Source organism: Corvus cornix, chromosome 2 (assembly GCF_000738735.6).
Source record: "Corvus cornix cornix isolate S_Up_H32 chromosome 2, ASM73873v5, whole genome shotgun sequence".
In the NCBI taxonomy this organism is placed as follows: domain Eukaryota; kingdom Metazoa; phylum Chordata; class Aves; order Passeriformes; family Corvidae; genus Corvus; species Corvus cornix.
Genome location: NC_046333.1, coordinates 96,012,048 through 96,027,046, shown reverse-complemented (window position 1 = coordinate 96,027,046; position 14,999 = coordinate 96,012,048). Strand labels below are relative to the sequence as shown.

The following is a 14,999-nucleotide window of genomic DNA, read 5'->3' as shown; positions in this document are numbered from 1 at the left end:
TAGGACATATTATTATGAACATGCATTGAGCCTGAAGGGTCCTGAAAAGTACAACTCAGATTTTTCTTTTTCCTTCCAATTAAATTTGTGTGCTTCCTGTCTATCTGGCAATAGTGAATATTTTATCTGACAGCGGGTTTTTTTGAGAAAACCACAGGGAAATCCCAGGCTGGAATTTTGATTTCTTCTGTTTGTAATGGACTCTGGTAAACTACCCTGCCATATAATTAATTAAGCTGTCAATAAATATTGCAGCCACTAGAGAAAGATATTCTGTCAGTACTTTCCCCAGATGAAAGGCATATTAGAAACATTTCCACATCTGTCTGAAAAAGGTGAAAATTGGAAATAACTATTTCAGCACTTTGCCCTCCTGCATGATTATTGACAATTAAAGCTCTTCGTTTTTTCTAAACCTACTTGAGACTTTTGGTATTGTCTCAGAGGCAGATCAGTAACTATGAAGAAAATTAAATTAATTGCTAGATAAAATTCATTCTGAACAGTATGAATTGCCTGAAAGCTATAGTGGGAAGGGGAAAATATTTTTATGGAAGTCTTGATCAAGGGTTTTGCATTTAGATTTGTTTTTACCTTGGAGAAAGGTCAGGAAAAGACCAGACAAGCTGAAACATAGCAATAAGAATGACATTACATACTGTATAGCCTTTAGCTCAATATCATGTGTTTCTATATTGAAGTGACCACCTTAGCAGCAATAAAAAAAGAACAAATCTGATTAAACAAACCAACAAACAAATAAAAGAATAAAGTAGGATAGATAAAATAAGAAAGATGAAGGTGGGAGCCTGATTCCTTATAAAAAATATATTGGTTAGAGGGGACCATGCAATCAAAATAAATCAAGATTTGTAGACGTCCTAAAAAGACAGAGCACATAAAAGGTAGCAAACAAAGTCCAAGCAGCATAGCAATTGACAGAACTGACAAAAGTAATTAACACATAATTGTCTGTCTTGGTAGTTCAACATTTGGAATATTGAACATAGGCTGTAGGGAGAAAATAAACAAAAAAGAGGCCTGCTGTTTAGCATTGTTAATTGTCCTGGTTTAACCCCAGCCAGCAGCCAAACGCCATGCAGACACTTGCTCACTCCCCCACCAGTGGGACTGGGGAGAAAATCAGAAGGGTAAAAGCTGGAAAACTCATGTATTGAGATAAAGAGAGTGTCATAGGCAAAGAAAAAGCCAAAAGCTATGCACACAAGCAAAGCAAAACAAGGAATTAAGTCACTGCTTTCCATGGGCAGGCAGGTGTTCAGCCATCTCCAGGAGAGCAGAGTCCCACTGCATGTAATGGTGACTTGGGAAGACAAACGCCATCACTCCAAGCATCCCCTGCTTCCTCCTTCTTTCCTCCGCTTTATAAGATGAGCATGATGTCATATGGTCTGGAATATCCCTTTGGTAACTTGGGGTCACCTGCCCTGGCTCCGTGTCATCCCAAATTCCTATGCATCCCTAACTAACGCAGTTTTGGGCTCGTTGCACGAGCTCTGGCGTGCCCTCGATCAGAGACAGTCCAGCTGCGTTACTTCTGCGCGTCGCAGAAGCGACTTCGGCATCAGGAAAAGAGCTGCTGGCTGGGCTAGCTAGCTGGCTTCTCAGCAGAGGGAACACGGCAGGAGCCGATGGGATCAGCTCACTTTAGCTCAGAGACAAAGGAAGAGAGAGGACATTCTGGGCTGGCTCCTAGCAGGTTTATTGTCAGAAGTCTCGCAACCAGAACATGGCAATGATCTTAAGCTGGGACCCTGCCGAGAGGCTTTTTCCTCCGTTTTATAGGGGGCTTGAAAACTGCGGGGAAAGGGGAAAACAACCAATGAGTTACAAGCCGGGGGAGGATATAATTCAACAAGAACCAGTGCGGGAAACCGGGAGGCAGAAGATACAACAAAGAACCAATGACAAAAGGAGTAACCGAGAAATTTCCCGAACAAGAGGAAGCAGCTTGTACCCGGGCACAGCCCTGGGGGGATGCAACTTAAGTTTCTGAGCCGCCCCTCGACCCACCCTCCGAGTCTGGGTCTTGGGGAAACTCAATCCAGGGGAGGGGCTGGGATTGATTGGCATCTCGCTGCCGCAGCCCCGCAGTGGGCTGGGTCATAGCAACACCTAACTTCCTCACCAGTACAGCAGTACAAAAAGCAGAAGATGCTTTGTCTCTGTGTAAGCTCTGCTCAGCAATAACAAAAACGTCTCTATATTATCACTGTGTTCAGCACAACCATAAACAAAACACAGCCCCTTACAAGCCACTGTGAAGAAAATTAACTCTATCCCAGCCAAAACCAGCACAATGATAGACCTAATTTCTAAAAAAGTACACAGTACATAGTACAGTGTGTACTAGGACACATAATAAATACCTACATCTCAGAGATGCTTCTTTAACCTCTCTCTGCCCTAGAACTGACTCAAGAATCTCCTGCTGGAGTGAAATTGTCTTTAGACAATGTAACATAAATGAAACAAAACATCCAGTGTTATTACTGCAATGTTATTAAGAAAGGGTGAAATCAGTCTTGCTATTTCCAACACTTATGATGGGATGATGTTGTCTAACCTGTAACATCAACAGAGCCCATATAGATCCAAATATGTAGAATCAGTGCAATAGAAATATTTCATTTGTTTCTCTCATAAATATTAGAAGTATTAAAATTCTCTCATTTACACTGCTTAAAAATAAGATACTGAAAGTCTTTCCCTTGGTAGGCATTCCACATATATTGATGCATAATGTATTTAGTCACTGCAAGATTACAAAGCCTTTCAAAGCGTCTAATTTAGCAACAGCAAAGGAAATTAGAAATAGATTTTTACATTAAGAATCTAAAGAAATCAGCAAGATACTTTAAGTGAATCCTTCTACAGGAACCTTATTGATTACCAGAAAGTCTTTGGCCATACCATTCTAAGAATCAGGCTAGTAATGCTTGAAGTGCATTTTCTGGCACATCTAAGCGTATTATGAAATTTGCTTGAGAAGGCACAAAATAAAAATGAACAACTCTTCCCTCCATGCACACAAAACCCACATAAAAGCCTGACTCAAAACAGATATTTAGATACTTCAAATGTTAAAATTAATTTACCTTTAGTTTTGCTTGTATTAAAATCTCCTCAGACTCACGGTTAACAATGCAAGCATCTAGCTCATGCACAGGAAAAGCAATATGAAGTCCAGTGTCAGGAAAGAAAAGGGAAAGGAGCCCAATGAAACCATGTGTACTGCATGACCATGGTATTTGAAGCTAAAACATTTTTTGTACCTTCTTCTGTACTTTATTGGTTGAATTTACATTGAAGAAAGGAGGAAAAGTAAAAAAAAAAAAAAAAAAAAAAAGACAACTTCTGAAGAGTTCAGAAAATAAAAAAGTGTAACTAGCTTTAGTTTATTGTAGTAGAATTTGGACAGAACACCATTATGGGCAACAAGTAGTCATTATTACTGTCTGCAAATTAATGTCACAGTGCATAGTAAATATGTAGTGAAGCAAATAAATTACTATAAATGATTGCTTGACCTGCCTTTTTTTCTCTACAGAGTTCTGAGTTTAATACATGAGTTTTACCCTTAGTTTGAGATTAGTCCATAAGAAGTACTAGCAATTTAATTTGAATCTTCTGTGGATTGAACAGCTTGTAAAGGAGTAAGGGAGATCATAAGGCAATAAAAATCATTCAGCGATAACAGAAATGCACCATATTAATTATTTTCTTAAACACACTTTAGAGCTGATTTATTTGTTCAGTAATATCTTGCAAAATAAGGACTTATCATAAAGCTTGCATATTTTCAAAAGCTTAGTTAAAACAGCAACACAGTTTAGAATTTGCTGCATGCACAATGCACAGAATGCTTCACTCTTACAAAATATCAGCCCTGAAGTTCAATGGAAAATGGGTCAGTGCGTGAGTATGTATCACACAAGCCAAAAAAGCTGACAGATCATTTTGGCTAATAGATGCTCTTACAGACCACATGACCAATGAGGGCAGAACAACATTCCTGTTTATAATCATCTGATAAGGCATTTTTTCGGAATATGGAACAATGCCTAGCTGTTCTTTGACTTAGAATAAACCAGGTTCTGGTTTTCTTCAGAAAAAATTGGTTCCTATAATCAGTATTTAAAGAAAACAGCCACAGGGCTTGTAAATTTGGAAAAAACTGACAAAAGCATCTGCTGTGTTCTGTTGTATCTCATAATGTAAGGTCTAATTTGTTTGGGGTATGCTAACTCACTAGCAGAAAAAAAGGAGTGAGTTAATTTGATGCAAGACTTTAAAGCACTTCCAAGTGTGTGTATGGAGCCCTGCTTTGAAGTTCAAAAAATGCAATAATAATTTAAAATCACAACAATCCAAACTACTCTTCAGTTCAAATTTTGAATGTAAGATATCATATCTCTGAGTTATTTTTACTATTCCATAAATGCCCCAACAAATATTCCTGTATATTAAATGAAACATAAATAAAATCAATAGATTTTTACATTATTAATTTAAAATACTTATCAAAAATTGAGAGTCAATTCTATAAATAACCAGGGCAGAGAGTTCATATTCCTTAACTTATGAATTATATATGTACCACTGTAGAGCTTAGAGGAGAAATATAGAGTGGACAACACAAGTATCATTATTTTCAAGACTAAGCTACTGAGAAAACCCGAGAGACTGACATCCATGAATATCTCTAACACATCCTCGTAACACTATCACATTTTGTTGGGTTAGCCCTCACATGTTGCGGTGGCTAAGTCCACTTTACACCCCCCAAGTTGCCTTAAAAGTGGTCTCTCCTTACAACACTGTGCTAGAAAGTTCTCCCTTTGTCTAGATTCTGCTGGTCACTGGCCTTCTCCCCCTCTCATTCCTTTTCCCATTGGCCCCTGTTATGTCATTCAACCTTGCCTCTGCCCCCTAGCCCTCAGACTATTGGTTTTGGATGCTCTGCCCGCCTTTGGAAGTTTCAGGATAAAACGGGCACGGGCTTTCGGTTGTTCTTTTTTTCCTCTGTTCCCTTCGGGGTGTTGCCATTAAACACCTCGGAATTGCGTGCAGAGAGCCCCTCTCACCTCTCTGTCTCCGGTTCGTGCTTAGACCGTGTGTGTGAGCGGCTGTTCGCGACCACCTGTGAAGGTGAGATCGTGTGCACGCGTAAGTGCTGGCAGAGTGCTGCCTGAGCAGTCCACGAGGGACCCTGTAGGGACAAACGTGGCATTGATCCACCGAAGCCCTCACTTCTTTACTCACACTTTGTGGATAACAACAAAGACTTGATTTGATATCTTCAGAAGAAATACTATGAAGTAGGTGGCATCTTGCACCTTTCATGCCTGAACCCTTCAATGCAATATTCACAGAATAGACATAATAAAGGATAAAGCTGTACGCTGGAAAAGGCTGAAGGGGGTTTGCTCTCATTGTCTTCCGGTGTACCATTTTTAAAGGTGTGGAAAGCAAGAAACCAGAACTTGTAGCTCGTAATACCTCTCCCTCTGTTTTCAATGGGAGTTTATAGGCTGAATACTGTCGTCCTCGATGGAAGCACGAACATAAGAAGCACATCAAGGTCTGGCACAATTTAGAGGGGTTTGAAGAAATCTCTTCCATATGCTTTACTCTTCTGTCTTCAGAAAGTACTAAGGGGTCACTGGAATGCAGTTTAATAAGACCCCTAATTACCATGAGTAATATGGACAATTTATTTTCCTCTGTCTCTTCTCCTATTTCTTATTCTCTTATCCAAAGCACTAAAATTCAACAGTGATTATAAACTTAACACTAACACATTGTAGCTGAAAGCAGCACAGACTTAAATAATGATAATTTACACACTAAATTAGGCAAAGAACAAAAAAAGAAACAAAAGCAAAACCAAAACATTAATGTCTATGTCATTCTGGCATGAAGATGGAAGGAGTCTGAGTTGGAATAATGTTTTATTTTGTCCTGGGGAAAATTAAGGTCAGCACATCAATGCTCAGTTTCTAAACTCCATACTATATCTCTGGCAAAAAAAATAAAGAAAAACTTTAAAACCAACATAATTAATTCTAACTACCAACATTTAAAAGCAATTGTGTTAAAGACTGTGCAAAGTGTTTATTTCTTTTGCTATGTATGTTAATAAAACAAAGCTTTCCTAAACTGACATTGATAATCTGCAATTTATCTTCTTTTTATAGCTCTTTCAGAGACTTCTGTTTTGATCATGGGAGGAAATTTTTTTAAATGGCAGAAGTACAATGGGACTTTAGACAATTATATGACAAGGTTCATTAACTGTGCCAAACAAATGTTTACATACTACTCATTGAAGAAAGAAAATGCTAACTGCATGGTGCAAGAAATTAAAGAAAACAGTCTAACACAACTGCTAAAGGCTGCCAGAGTACAAGCTTCCCAGCTATCACAACTATTTCTGAAGTATCAGACCTTATGCAAGGTCACAATGTTCAACTCATTTCACACTCGCTTCAATGGTAGACTTCTTTACTCCTCCAAGAAATTGTCTTCAGTATTTTCTCATAATAAGTAATACGTGTCTCTAAGTCTGAAGTTGAAATGGAAATTATATTTAGAATAAGCCTGAGTGAACAAGTGAAACCATCACACTCAGTTTTGACACATGGAGAATTTTATTCAGGAATTGTTCAAATCTTTAAGGCCTATAATGTTAAATGGATATTTATGATGTCTTTAAATGTCAGGAGTATTCAGTCAAGTCAGATGCTGGTGTCTGAAGGTGCTACCTATCAGATTTAAAAGTCTACAGAGAAAAACAAGCAAAATATCTCAGCCTCAGTTTTAGTCCCTTTTTAGATTTATCATGCTTCCAATTATTTTTGGATCCCATAGATTTCATTTTGGGGAACAACAGGGAAAGAGGTAATAATCAGACTCTAATTAAAATGCTGGGAGCACAAAGAGCAACAGTAACTTAAAAAAGCCTTTCCCGTATGAAAACTTTCATACTGTCAGAGGTGGTCTTCAAAGACTTCAAGCCTGAATTCAGAAAAGTAGATCTACAAAAGAGAACTACAAAGCTATTGTCATTTGGTTCTGAATGACTGAAATTGCAAAGAACATTTTCTTTGGTCAGCTCAGAGGAGAGAAAAAGGAAAGAAAACAAACACAATATTCAGAGTAGGAATAAGGAAAAAGTACAGCGGTGCATGAAGCTCTTGTGGAATCACCAGTGAAATACTCCATACTGTTCTGAGTTCATAGGGAGCTCAAGCTGGGACAGGAGAAGGGAGGGAAAGCAGGGTGCAGACAACCTAATTTACAAGAGGTTTAATCTCTATCTAGATGGACAGAACCTGCAGATGAGATAATAATCCTTGCTGAGATTTTCATTCAGAAACATTTACAGTATTGCAATACAAATATAAAATGTTAACAGTTTGAATTAACAAACCTTTGGACAGCTAGTTTTTTAATAATAAAACATTTTCTGCATTATACTTCTCATACCTTAACTAAAACCTCACATCTGTAAATTCCTGTTCCATTACAGGGACTTAATTACACAGAAAACATGACTATAGTGAGTGCTGTAGCAGAACATTTTCTTCAACCCGTGTTTTGCAGTCACACATCAAGATATTAAGAATATTGAATAGAATGAAACTTTCACATTATGGTAGCCACTTGACCATTAAATGTGTTTTAAAGGCCCTCTCCAGCATGCAAATTAAGCAAAAATAATACTATTGAGCAGCATAGCCTTTTCTTGAGACAATTTCAAGAAACAGGCAGGCTCTTAAAATGAATTAAACCAAGTTTATATACTGAATTAAAGAAACTAAATTTTACACATAAAAAAAGGAAAAAAAATGCCAAGCAAAAACATAAATGCTTTTGAAAGCATAAGAAGCTTTTCTGTAACTTTCAGAGTTCAAGCCACAGCTGACCCTATAGTTTTCAGAAATATTGGAGAACCACTTCTGAGCTATGAGACACCTTTACAGTGAAAAGGAAGGCAGGAATATTATTCTACTGTGCAATAAAACATTTTCTTACAAATTCCAAAGTGATGTCCTTTTATTGAGAGAAAAAAGTCTTATTCCAAAAAGAAAGTATGGACTCTTAAGAGTTGAACACTGAAAATTAACAGGGTTAAGAGAAGAGGTATTTCTTTAAGTTGAAAAAACCAGCAACAAGAATATCCAATGGATCCCCAAGCTCTAAATTACATTTTTTATGGCACACAATGCCATATGTTTTAGAAGAGAATGATAGTGATTAGCTTAAAAAAAATATTGTTAATTAGCTAAGTAAAACTGAAATAGAGTCAAGACACTTCAACAGAAGTCATCTGCCTGAGAACTCAATGATACCAAATTGAAAACCAATTGAAAAGACAAAATATAAATAAATCAAGTTTCAACATGTAAGACTAAGGGACTTTTCAGGTGTTTTCTAACTATAACAGGGAGCTAATGGCACTTGTTGTGTGTACTTGCTGTACTTTGATAACTGTATCCTCTTTCATCTAAAATTTAGCTAGAATTCACTGTATTTTGCACAACTTTTACTTGAGACTACAACCTCAATACTCCAGTGGTTCTTGAGGTCTATTACACCCTTTTGCTAATGTTTCAGCAGTATTCCTTAGCACAAAAAAAACCTCTCAAAGGTGTTCCTCCCCATCTACCATCCTTTTTTTTTCGGAACAAGTATATCCTCACCAGATATTTACGTTGGTACATTCTTTAAGGCATGAAAGTCATTGTGGCTTACCTCTATTGGATTTAATTAATAGCTGGAAAATCATGCACAAAATTAGTTGTGATTCAGTATTGAAACATATCTGTATCTCTAAGTTTGGTTGCTTGGAAATTATTAGTCCTTCCGTCCCAATGACAAGTAAGTTCAATCAGACAGGATTTGTGAAAAGGGATAAAGAGAATAAGACCACATCAAGCAGAAAAACTCAAATATGATTAGCTAATGGAATCATTCCCTAATAACCCTGACCTTCACTCTCCTGTTGTGCATGACTGGAGAAGTAGACACACAGGGCTCCTTCCCTCTACCAAGTTCTTGCCCACTTAAATATTTATTGCCCATATTCTGACAGCCCAGTTGCAGAGAACCTACTATAATTGGCTTTTCCTTGAAGGCTGTATGGTTTCGGGAATTTTACTACCATGCTGAAGGTCAAAAGAAAGCTCTGCAGAGGAACTTTTAACCCAGATGGCCATTAAGGGTGGCTCACACATGCACAGGATTGTGTCATTCCTGATTTGCCCGTTATGATCTGCCATGTGTTATGATCTTTTTGTTGGCTACCCCTCTGGCTGTTTGTTCTGTCTCAAACATTATATCAGTTTATTTTTTGTTTCTTTTTCTCCCTCTAAGCATAAAAAGTCAGTGGCATCTAGTAACTCATGCTGCATTCTCACTAGGATTTTTCTTTGATGGTATGTTGGTCACTTACTTTTTGCTCACATCTTAATCCATTTTAAGAATCTAGAGGCTTTTATTTTATAGCAAGACTAGACCCCAAACCCAACACCAGAACCAAAAACCCTCCCCTGTAACACAAAACAAACAAAACTCAACACCTATTTTATAAATGGTTGGGAGTTTCATACTCAGTTTCTTTCTAGTTAATTTCAGATTTTGATCCCTGGAAGTTGTTTCCGTTTATTGAAGTTCATTTTTTTTCTAGGGATGGGAAACCTTTGCGTATCTTTTCATTGAAGTATATATTTTTCTATTAAAAAATGAGAAAGCTTCTATTTCCAAAAGTGGAAATTTTCTATTACACAAGGAAAGCCACGCATCCTCTATTTTCTCTCAGAGACAATCTGGCACTCTATATCTGTACAATAAATGAGATTTGCAAAACATGTGTCCCTTCAAAATCTTGGGCAGCCCTGAGACTGGTATACAGGCAAATAAACAGCAAATCACACTTACCTACAGAGAACCACAGCATCAACTGAACTAATCCATTCGCCGTTTATTTTCAGTACTATCACATCTGTTTGGACAGTACTTAGAGAAGTCTAGCTTCTCAGAATCACAGCTCCCTCAGCAGCTCCTTCTAATTCTTGCTTTCTAGACCCTTCACCAGCTTTGCTGCTCTTCTCTGGACTCGCTCCAGTACCTCAATGTTCTTTTTGAAGTGAAGGGTCCAGAGCTTATCGCGATACTCGAGGTGTGACACCACTGGTGCAGAATACTGGGGCGTGATCACTGCCCTGCTCCTGCTGGCCACACTATTCCTGATACAGGCCAGGATGCCATTGGCCTTGATGGCCACCTGGGCACACTGCTGGATCATGTTCAGTAGGCTGTCAACCAACACTTGCAGGTCCCTTTCCACTGGGCCGTTTTCCAGTCATTCCTGCCTCAGCCTGTAGTGCTGCAGGGGGTGGTTGTGACCCAAGTGCAGGACCTAAACCTTCGCCTTATTGAACCTCATACCATTGTCCTCAGCCCATTGATCCAGGTTGTCAACATCTCAAATTTAATTGGCTAAAGGCAAATATTCCCTGCCCCCTCTGCTCCCAAAATTCTAAGTATATGAAAAAAACCGAAGAGAAAGCCAGAACATCTGCTTTAAGTGGGGAATTACCATCATAGTTATAGATTGTCATATAGAGAGAAATTCAGGAACAGAGATTTATTCAGGAAGATCTTTCTCTATTCCTTTTTACTTTTTCCTCCCCCAAAAGCTAAGCTGTTCCCCACAATAAAAAATAACAGAAATCAGGACTAAGAGAACAAAACTCACCCAGAAGCTATATCTATATTGCCCATTAATTTAATTCAAACTTCAAAATTTTGTAGCCTACAATAAAGTGGTACAGTTTAAACAAAATTAGATTGGTGTCTAAACACTGAATCATTTATGAGCACATTACATAAATATATTTACATTTTGGGCTACATTTTTTGCATTTGGCCTAAAATGCATCTCTGGAGTTTGAAACTTTAAATTATCCTTTCTTTAAATCAAGGTCTTTGGATAATTAAAGTTACTTTTACATAAAACAAAAATTCTGAAATCTTTCTAACTTATTTCTGGATGTAATTGCAATTTTTGTGGTTTTATTTTATTGCTTTGCTTTGAAATAAATAGCAAAAAAATTGGCAAAGAAAACCATTTAACATTTAATCTTTATGCCTATTTTTCCTTCATGCAAACTTTTGATTAAGTACCTTCAGATAGATTTAACTCTGTAAATTTAAATGAATATGTTTTATTCAGAACTACCTAAATACATGGAGAGGAATATTAATAAAATATGATATTCTCTATCCACTTGTCATTTGTGCCTGAGCACATATAGATAGAGGTTCTTGGAAAATTATGCTTGGTTTGCACAGTAGAATTACTGTAGATCTTCGAAGTTTACATTTTTTATATATATTTATATATATATATATACACTCACACATTTATTTATTTATTAATAAAGGAATATCTTAATTACAAGGAAGTAAATGTAGTTGTATACAGAACACTATCTTGAGTTTTAAGACAAGTCAACAGATAATTCAAATACACAAATAAGAGTACACTAGGGGTTTTTTGCAACTGATATAAATATCAGTTATTTAGTTTCAAGTGCTGATGGACATTAGAAAAAAGTAGATGAAAAGTCTAGTCCATTATATGAGCTGGATGTATGCTGACAATGTAATTGACAGTTGATATGTAACATCAACAGGAGCAATTTCATGGACATTTTAATGAAAAGAAGGAAGTGGATGTGAAAGCTACATAGACAAAACACAAAGTTCAGATACACAGAGAGAAAGATCATAAACAACAATTGTCCTAAGAGCCTGTGGTGGACTTCTGAGCTCTCTCAGAAGTTCTCATGTCCAGATCATTTTATATAGAGGGCTCCCTATAAGAGAAAAGTTCTGAAAGCACTGTTTTATTAGACTATAAATCAAGACAGCAAATTTTAACAAAAAAAGTTCATAGTGATTTGGGCAACCACAATGTGGATAAAAGGGTTTATACCCAACTCACCCATTGCCTCATATGTCTTTGCAAGTGTATCTTGCTTCCAGGCTTGGTTTGAGTTGGTTTGAGTCACTCAGTAACCTTCTGTGCTGCAGCAAAGTCTGCACAGCTCAGAAGGTGAGTTTTTAGAAGCTCTTCCTTCTGAATCAAAATTGACATCTCCCTTCTCCTCTCAGCAGTCTTGCAGTCTCGCTGTTTAAACTGCCTTTCCTCTAGCTCTTCCCAACATTCCTTGCAGTTTCTTTTCTCTTCTGTATTTGACCAGGATCAGTAGTCACAGATGGCAAGATCAATCTCACTTTCAAGTGGTTCTGCCTGACACAGTATTTAAGGAATGAACATAATCTAAATATGTATAAAGAGGGAAAAGACACATATTACCTCTCCTGATGGCCTACTAAGTTGTACTTTTTATATTAAAATGGCATCTTATAACAAGATAACAAATAATGATCAGATACTGCCATTCACCAATATCCATATTTTCCATAAACACCAAAGGAATTTCATTAACACTGGAGGATGGCATGCTTTTCCATGTGTAATCCCACCCACGACTGAACTGACAATCTCCTGAAATCAGTCTGCAACTCCTCCATACAACATTTTGAACACTCTTGTCAGGTCAGAAGCCATGGGTGATCTACTTAAAATCACTTTCCATCCCCCAAAAGATCTTCATGAACTCTTATATACCCCACTGACATTAAAGATCCTTTTGGAATTTCCCTCAGGTCTCTCATGTGGCCTCTTTGTCTCAAAGACAAGACTTTGTGTGATGTGAATGAACCTACACTCAGTGCCTCGGGAATGCCATGCAAAGCCAGACAGGCAATTTTGTGCCAAAATCTGTCTGATTCATTCTGTCACATTCCTAGTAGCCTAAAAAAATTTACATCATACCAAAGACAACAAAAAAAAGCTGAAAATTAATAATTTTCATGTGTAATAGAAACAGAACGTAACATATAAAAACGGTCACCATTTTAGTTGCAAAATGTGCAGATTCTGGAATCCTGTACCTAGTGAATATGAAGATTCAGGGCAGTCAGGTGAGTCACTACTTTTGCAGATATTGTCTCCTATATGTTTCCTGATAACATTCCCAAGCATATGAACTCCAGATCTGATAGGGATTTAGGAGGAAATGAGGGATGGGTCAGATTACAAAGTCTGCCATACAGCCACTGTAGTGAACAACTGACTCCCTGACTTCCTCACTAATGGCCACTTACAACACTTTGGAGAGACATATGAATTAACATTTCCCCCCATACAGACAATTGTTTTCTAATGTATTTCCTCTGTCTGCTTGGTCAGCTCTGAGCAGAGGCAGCTGCATAGAAACACCCAACACCTTTTGCGGAGCTGGAGGCAGAGGGGAACATGGCACAAACACATTAGTTGTGGCAAGCGCCTTCCAATCACCATTTTGATCTAGATTCAGCAGAGGATTGTGACTTAACTTTAATCCAGTTAAATGACCTACCACATTTAAAATAGGGCAAATTTCACAGTTAAAATAGTGATATCTTACATGGTTTACTGTAGTGGACAATGGTGAGCATCATTCCCTGCTGTGCTTTGGTTACTGTCAAAGCTACTCACTAACAATCCTAGTAGCCAAGAATGACTTTTCCTACTTATCACAGACACATCTGGCTTCCTGCAGCTCTTAACCTTTCTAAAACTAAATCACTAGAGAATTAATTGATTTATCGTTGTCTGGGAAGAAACGAAATTGCTGGAAAGTGGAGAAGATGTCAATAACATTATCTAGGGTCAGACAGTGGTTTGGCATGGGATGTGAGCGGGAACATAAATTAATTTATGTGCATTCAGGTAAAACACAAAAGTATCTCATAGTGAAACTATAAAGCTAATTAGTAAATTTCTGTAAGGATAGGATGCTACAGGACATTGTCAAGTTTTGATTTAAATTCATTTCCACTTGTTCTTGCTCTATCTTCCTCCTAAGCTGATTCTGATATTTCTTTTGGGAAAAGAATCCCTCAGAGAAAATTAAATAATAAGTTTATTATTCATTATTCTGCTTTGAAAGTGTTTTCATTTGTTCGCTGTCCCTCTCTCTTTTAGTAAAATCTTCCAGAGCTCTGGCTACAGTGCAACCTGTCTGGTGAAGTGCTAGACCCAAGTGCCCTGCTGTACAGCTTGTAGCTGCCTCTTTTAGCCACAATACCTCAACCTCTTGGTTAACTCAATAGATGCCTCCTCGTCCTTCAGTCTTTTCTCCATTTCTCCCTTCATTTTAAATGCTGTAGTTTTTCCCTAAGCCCTTGTATTGGGTACAGGTGCCCAGGCACTTGCAGGGCTGGGGAAGGCTGCCAGCGGTGGCCTCCCACATGGAACACAATCTGTTCCAACCCACCCACTTCCAGGACACTGTTGAACACCTCAGCCATGGGTGGGGTGCCTCTGAGAACATGTATTTAAGAAAGGGTAAATAATGCTGTGAAGCAGTTGAGAGAGAAGAGTGAGAAAAATGTGTGGGAAACAGTCCTGCAAATACCAAGGTGAGAGAAGAAGGAGGGAGAGAGGGTGCTCCAGGCACTGGAGCAGAGATTCCTCTGCAACGCCCAGAGAGGACCATGATGAAGCAGATATTCTCACTGGGGAGGGTACTGCGCTGGAGGGGGTGTACGTGCCCTGAAGGAGGCTGCAGCCTGTGGAAGGACCCTGTTGAAGCAGGGGAACAGCATGAGGAGGAAGGAGCAGAAGAGAGAAGCTGTTATGGATTAACTATAACCCCCATTTCCCATTGCCCTGCACCACAGTGGGGGATGATGTTTGGAGTAAGGAGTGAAGGAGTTAAGTTGATGCTGGCAGGGAAGAGGGATGGAAGGAAGGTGTTTTAGTTTTTGTCTTCATTTCTCATTGTCCTATTCTATTCTTAATTGGCAATAAATTAAATTAATTTTCCCCAAGGTGAGTCAGTTTTACCTGTGAT

General features: G+C 38.1%; 1 long non-coding RNA gene across 2 annotated transcripts in view; it reads right to left on the bottom strand.

Moving 5' to 3' along the window:
- The window catches only part of LOC104687248, a 41,275-nt gene extending 29,065 nt beyond the window's left edge, over positions 1-12,210 (bottom strand). For both annotated transcript variants that reach the window (XR_005601530.1, XR_005601531.1), the window contains exon 1: positions 12,038-12,210. This is a non-coding gene — a long non-coding RNA (uncharacterized LOC104687248). The remainder of the gene's footprint in view (positions 1-12,037) is intronic.
- Positions 12,211-14,999: the final 2,789 nt, after the last annotated feature.